Here is a 6173-nt window from a genome sequence, read left to right on the forward strand (position 1 = left end):
TAGGACAAGTTGGAGGCTTGGACTCCAGAGTCATTTTCCAGCTGTGCCCATTGCGACTTTAGGTGAATATGTTTTTGCCAAACTCTTAGGGAAGTCAGTCAAATAAAATGGTACCCCACCCCCAAGAAAAAGCCCCCCAAACCCAAACCCAAACCTACTATTATTTTTCTATCTTACTTTATTCCATAAAAGATTTCATGCAACATCTAGAGCTCTCAACACAATTTTAGGCTAAGAGGCATTTATCCAACCTCTGTTTCTATCTACCTCTTACTTGCTGGCCCTCCATTCCAGACACCCCATCACCCCTCGAGACACCCAGCACCCCCAATGTGCCCTCAGTCTGCCCAAAGCCCCTATCTGTCTGGCTTCAGGCATCCAGCCTGGAGTGCCCCAGGCACAGGGCTTCAGCTATAGGCTCCCTCCTGGCCCAAATCTGCTCCCACCCCCAGGACTCGTCTCATGTAGGAGTTCGAGGTCATTGACTGATTTAAATCTCCTGGGGGCTTATCTGCAGTAAAAGAATGAAAGCACTTGCAGGAACTTTATTTTTTGTTTGTTTTTGTTTTTGTTTTTTGTTTTTTGTTTTTGTTTGTTTTTTTATACTGCAGGTTCTTATTAGGCATCAATTTTATACACATCAGTGTATACATGTCAATCCCAATCGCCCAATTCAGCACACCACCATCCCCACCTCACTGCAGTTTTCCCCCCTTGGTGTCCATATGTCCATTCTCTACATCTGTGTCTCAACTTCTGCCCTGCAAACTGGCTCATCTGTACCATTTTTCTAGGTTCCACATACATGCATTAATATACGATATTTGTTTTTCTCTTTCTGACTTACTTCACTCTGTATGACAGTCTCTAGATCCATCCACGTCTCAACAAATGACTCAATTTCGTTCCTTTTTATGGCTGAGTAATATTCCATTGTATATATGTACCACATCTTCTTTATCCATTCGTCTGTTGATGGGCATTTAGGCTGCTTCCATGACCTGGCTATTGTAAATAGTGCTGCAATGAACATTCAGGTGCATGTGTCTTTTTGAATTACGGTTTTCTCTGGGTATATGCCCAGTAGTGGGATTGCTGGGTCATATGGTAATTCTATTTTTAGTTTTTTAAGGAACCTCCATATTGTTCTCCATAGTGGCTGTATCAATTTACATTCCCACCAACAGTGCAAGAGGTTTCCCTTTTCTCCACACCCTCTCCAGCATTTGTTGTTTGTAGATTTTCTGATGATGCCCATTCTAACAGGAGTGAGGTGATACCTCATTGTAGTTTTGATTTGCATTTCTCTAATAATTAGTGATGTTGAGCATCTTTTCATGTGCTTCGTGGCCGTCTGTATGTCTTCTTTGGAGAAATGCCTATTTAGGTCTTCTGCCCATTTTTGGATTGGGGTGTTTGTTTCTTTGATATTGAGCTGAATGAGCTGTTTATATATTTTGGAGATTAATCCTTTGTCCATTGATTCATTTGCAAATATTTTCTCCCATTCTGAGGGTTGTCTTTTCGTCTTGTTTATGGTTTCCTTTGCTGTGCAAAAGCTTTGAAGTTTCATTAGGTCCCACTTGTTTATTTTTGTTTTTATTTCCATTGCTCTAGGAGGTGGATCAAAAAAGATCTTGCTGTGATTTATGTCAAAGAGTGTTCTTCCTATGTTTTCCTCTAAGAGTTTTATAGTGTCCAGTCTTATATTTAGGTCTCTAATCCATTTTGAGTTTATTTTTATTGCAGGAACTTTAAACACCATCTTTAGGCTCTGGGAAAACAAAATGCCATCCCTGGACCAGCAGCAGGATGGCCTCACCTGGAAGCTGGTTAGAAAGCAGAGTCTCAGGGCCCACTGCAGACCTTCTGAATCAAGATCTGCATTTTAACAAGACCTTCAGGGATTCATGGACACATGTAGGAAGAGAAAAACTTCCTTCTATTCTTCTAGGCTCTGTGGCTGGACATAAGAGTTAAAACTGGTGTAGGACAGATGAATAGGGGAAGAGCATACACATTTAATTCCGTAAGACTTCTGCTTATGGAAGAATAAGGAAACAATACAGGGAGTGGACATGAGTAGCGTAGACAAGTCGATTCCAGGAGCCCACTTAGAGCAAGTGGGAGACTGCCTAGAGCAGGGCCACTCAGAGTGGGTACCAGCGCAGGACGAGGCCAGTACGGAAAGCCATCGAAGGCGAAAAGAGTCAGGGCATGGTGGACGCTGGCAGGCAAAAACCTGAAATCTTGTTTAAGGGATGTGTGGGATCGGTGGCTCAGAAAAGTTGGGTGATGAGAACAGAGCCCAGGGCACCATGGAAGAATGTGGGATGTACATGTCAGTGCCGCCGTTTCCTAGCTGTGCCTGCCTGAATATGGTTCTAACCTCTCAGGACCTCTGTTTTCTTGACTATAAAAGGCCTTAGGGACTTCCCTGGCAGTCCAGTAGTTAAGACTCCGCGCTTCCACTGCAGGGGGCGCAGGTTCTATCCCTGGTTGGGGAACTAAGATCCCGCATGCCCTGCAGCACGGCCAAAAAATAAAAGGGGTTAATGACAACTTCGTGACTGAGTTGTTGCAAGTTTTAAATACAATGTGTGCACAGGGTCTGCACATGGTAGGACCCCTACGTGGCAGCCACTATTATCTGACCCAAGAGTGCTGCATGAGAATGGCCGTCACTCCTGGAGTTGTGCTCTAACCCTCCAGATGCTTCACTGATCAGAAACTGCAGTTCCCCATCGGACCATCTGGAATGTCTACATCAAAGATATTTGTAACATTTTCCAGATTGCATACTTTTTTGTAGTATCGTTTTTAAAAAAAAAAATCACCTGAAATTCTCATAGTCCCAAATCATTCCACCAGCCATTCAGGGATATGGTGTACAATATACGTGTATAATTTAGATTTGAGATCCCAGTTCTGGCCACAGCCCTTCATCAACACCAGCATGTGAGGGTCACCACACCTTATAAAGATCAACATATATTATTTGCTCACCCATGAAACCTAGAGCCAGATGGGTTTCAGCCGTAAACTAATCGTATTTAGGCTCAGCCAAGCGGGGTTGTCTCATTTGTATATCGCCATCCTAGCAGGGGTGTAAATAACAATGCCTCTTGGGAAATCTACCTCAGAAAGGGGGTGCCCCACCAGAGCGTGAGTACTTCGGGTCCGCACCTTGATGGCACTTGCTGTATCTGCAGAGACGTATGCTGTCTCTCTGCTCTCTGGATGCTGGAAGTTCAGGTCTCTGGCCAGACATTTTGACCCTCACTCTGTTGAGAGCCTTGTACAAGACCCAAAGCACATGACAGTGCAGGCAGCCACTGGGAAGAGAGGACGCCTCCTCGGATCACAACAGAGACCCAGGTGGAGACTGAGGTACTGTGGTTTCCACTCCTTCTTGAAAAAGGTATGCATGAGCAGAATGTATACTAATGAGGAGGTTATTCTGTATAGATTACTAGAGTACATGATGTTATATTGGATGCACTTTTGTTATGTCAAATATAATAAATACAAGTAATCCAAACAGGCTGCACTTGGTTCATGCCTCATGTTATGTCAAAGCCAGTGGAATTCCTGCAATGGGAATCATTGTAGATTTCAGACCCCTTGTGACTCTTCCATATCGTGTGGGATGAAGGCTCAGACTTCTGTTGTTTGTGTCACCATGTTTGTGTCATTTAACCTCTTGCTTCCCAATTTGCACATCTACACGTGGGAATAATAATGCCTTTGAGGATAATAATAACTAACTTTGAGGGTAACTATGAGGATTAAATTAAATGAGATAGTGTTTGTAAAACCACACAGCACAGTGCACAGTACACAGTAGGTATGTAATAAATGCTAGTAAAATTAACTTTTTTAATTTAAGAGGCTTTTAAAACATTTTTGAAACCTTGGAAGAACTACAGATTTTTTTTTAAGTGAACCGAAAGTATATCTTGAGCATCTTTTCCTTCCAGAACACTTCTGTTTTTCTCCATAGGTTTTTTGAAGTTGTTTGCAAGACATTCTGCAAATACTTAGCACAAAGATGCAGACACACAGGCACGCGGACACACACACACACACACACACACACACACACACACACACACAAGCTTGACAAATGTTATATTTAATGTCTGGGTTGGTACCTCTTCCCTGCCTTCATTACCAGGGAAATGTCTCTGGTGCTCTGTCAAAGAAACATTTAAAAACACCTGGGCACCAGGGAGATATTGTCCCCTTATAAGCCTCAGTGCACTCTTTCTTCAAATTCTTCCCTCTCTCACCCTCCTGCGTCCTCAAAGGATGTTGCAAATGGCAGGAGGCCATCAGACTCTCCCTTCTATCTGATGCCCAGCCAAGAGCGACTTCACTTGATTTCAGCTGCTCCTTCTGAGTGCCTGCAATTGTGACATATCCTTGGGATGACTAATAAATTAGTAGCTAGAGGTCTTTTGGAGTAAATCCCTTGCAGTCCTGCAGAAACTATTAAGGTTGACCTAATTAACGAGTCCATTGTTCTGCAAGGCACCTCATTTTCAGAGTACAGGCTTCAGAATTCCCTCTCTTGGCTATTTCCCTGGAACAAACATTCAGCAAAAGGCAAGAAAAGGCAATTTAAGGCAGGGCTTTGATTACCTGCTGAAAGCACCGTGAGCTCATCTCTCCCCACCACTGGGCAGCATATTACTAATGTAATAGCGTTCCTTTTTGTTAAAAGTCATACCTCTTGTTCAGGGGCTGGTGGCTGGGCGAGCTGCTTTTTTTTTTTTTTTAAAGTAAATCTCTCTCTCTCTCTCTCTTTTTAAAAAATATTTATTTATTTTATTTATTTATTTTCCTTATTTATTTATTTATTTTTTTGGCTGCGTTGGGTCTTAGTTGCAGCACACAGGATCTTTTTGTGGCGTGCGGGATCTTTTTCGGTAGGGCGCGTGGCCTGCTCAGGTTTCTCTCTAGCTGTGAAGCGGGCTCCAGGGCGCATGGGCTCTGTAGTTTGCGGCACGTGGGCTCTCTAGTTGAGGCGCGTGAGCTCAGTAGTTGTGGTGCATGGGCTTAGTTGCCCCCTGGCATGTGGGATCTTAGTTCTCCAACTAGCAATCGAACCCGCGTCCCCTGCGTTGGAAGGCGGATTCTTTACCACCGGACTGCCAGGAGAGTCCCAGGCAAGCTGCTTTTGCTCTTTGCAAACCTGCAAGAGGTAAATCAGAATCCCCATCAGATATTAAGATTAGAGATCCATCTTTTCAATTCCTGGCCGTGAATTCATAAGACCCTTTCCTAACCAGGCCTAACAAGGGTTTTTTCCAACTTGCTATGTGAAATGGCAAAGCGAAATGGAGTAACTGAGGTGATTGTCAGGATGGTCAGGCCTCCAGTCAACTTCTACCAAAAGCATCCATATTTTAGGGTCCCCACCTCCTTCCCTGCCCCAATGGCTTTTGTGAAGACAGTTTGTGCAAAAAATACTTACGAGTCACAGTTGACTTAGTTCATCATTCATGGTGTGGTTAAATTCAGCAGCTGGTTTTGTGCAGTCAAGTTTTAGAAAACCCTAGAATATTTCATAGGCTTAGAAAAAGGCAAATTGAAGGTGTCAGTGCCTTTAGTGCCACGCGCTCCTGACCCTTGATGAGTGTGGGCATTTATTGCTTCTCGTGTTTATTGGCTGTGCCCTCATGGATCCAGTTCAATACAGGGAAATAGGAAGCTAGTTCATGTAGTATTTAAACAAATCTCTGGAGGGAGTGGGTATTTCAGCTCTGAATGGAAAGAAGACATAGGAGCCAGCACTAGGAAGAAAAAAAATCTCATTTCTTCAACAAGCAGACTTATCTATCTGAAATGCTGACAAAAAAAAAAGAGAAAGGAAAATCACACAAACTAATATTATTCCATGTTCTACCCTTGAAATACAATTTTCGTGACTTAAAGGCCTTTCCATGCTACAACGTCTTCTCAGCTGTATCACCTACAAATACCGTGATGTAGCGGTAATTTAATTAGGAAAATGATCTATTGATCCACACGCTTTACATAACCTACACTCTAACCCATTATTAACAAAGACAGGGAAGGCTCCCCAGCCCATGATTTAAATATTTTTCTAAATGGAAATGACTATTCTGTCACATGTGAGCAATTGTTTTAATCATTTTTCTCAAGAG

The sequence above is a fragment of the Balaenoptera borealis genome (assembly GCF_965194805.1).
Source record: "Balaenoptera borealis genome assembly, chromosome: 16".
In the NCBI taxonomy this organism is placed as follows: Eukaryota; Metazoa; Chordata; class Mammalia; order Artiodactyla; family Balaenopteridae; genus Balaenoptera; species Balaenoptera borealis.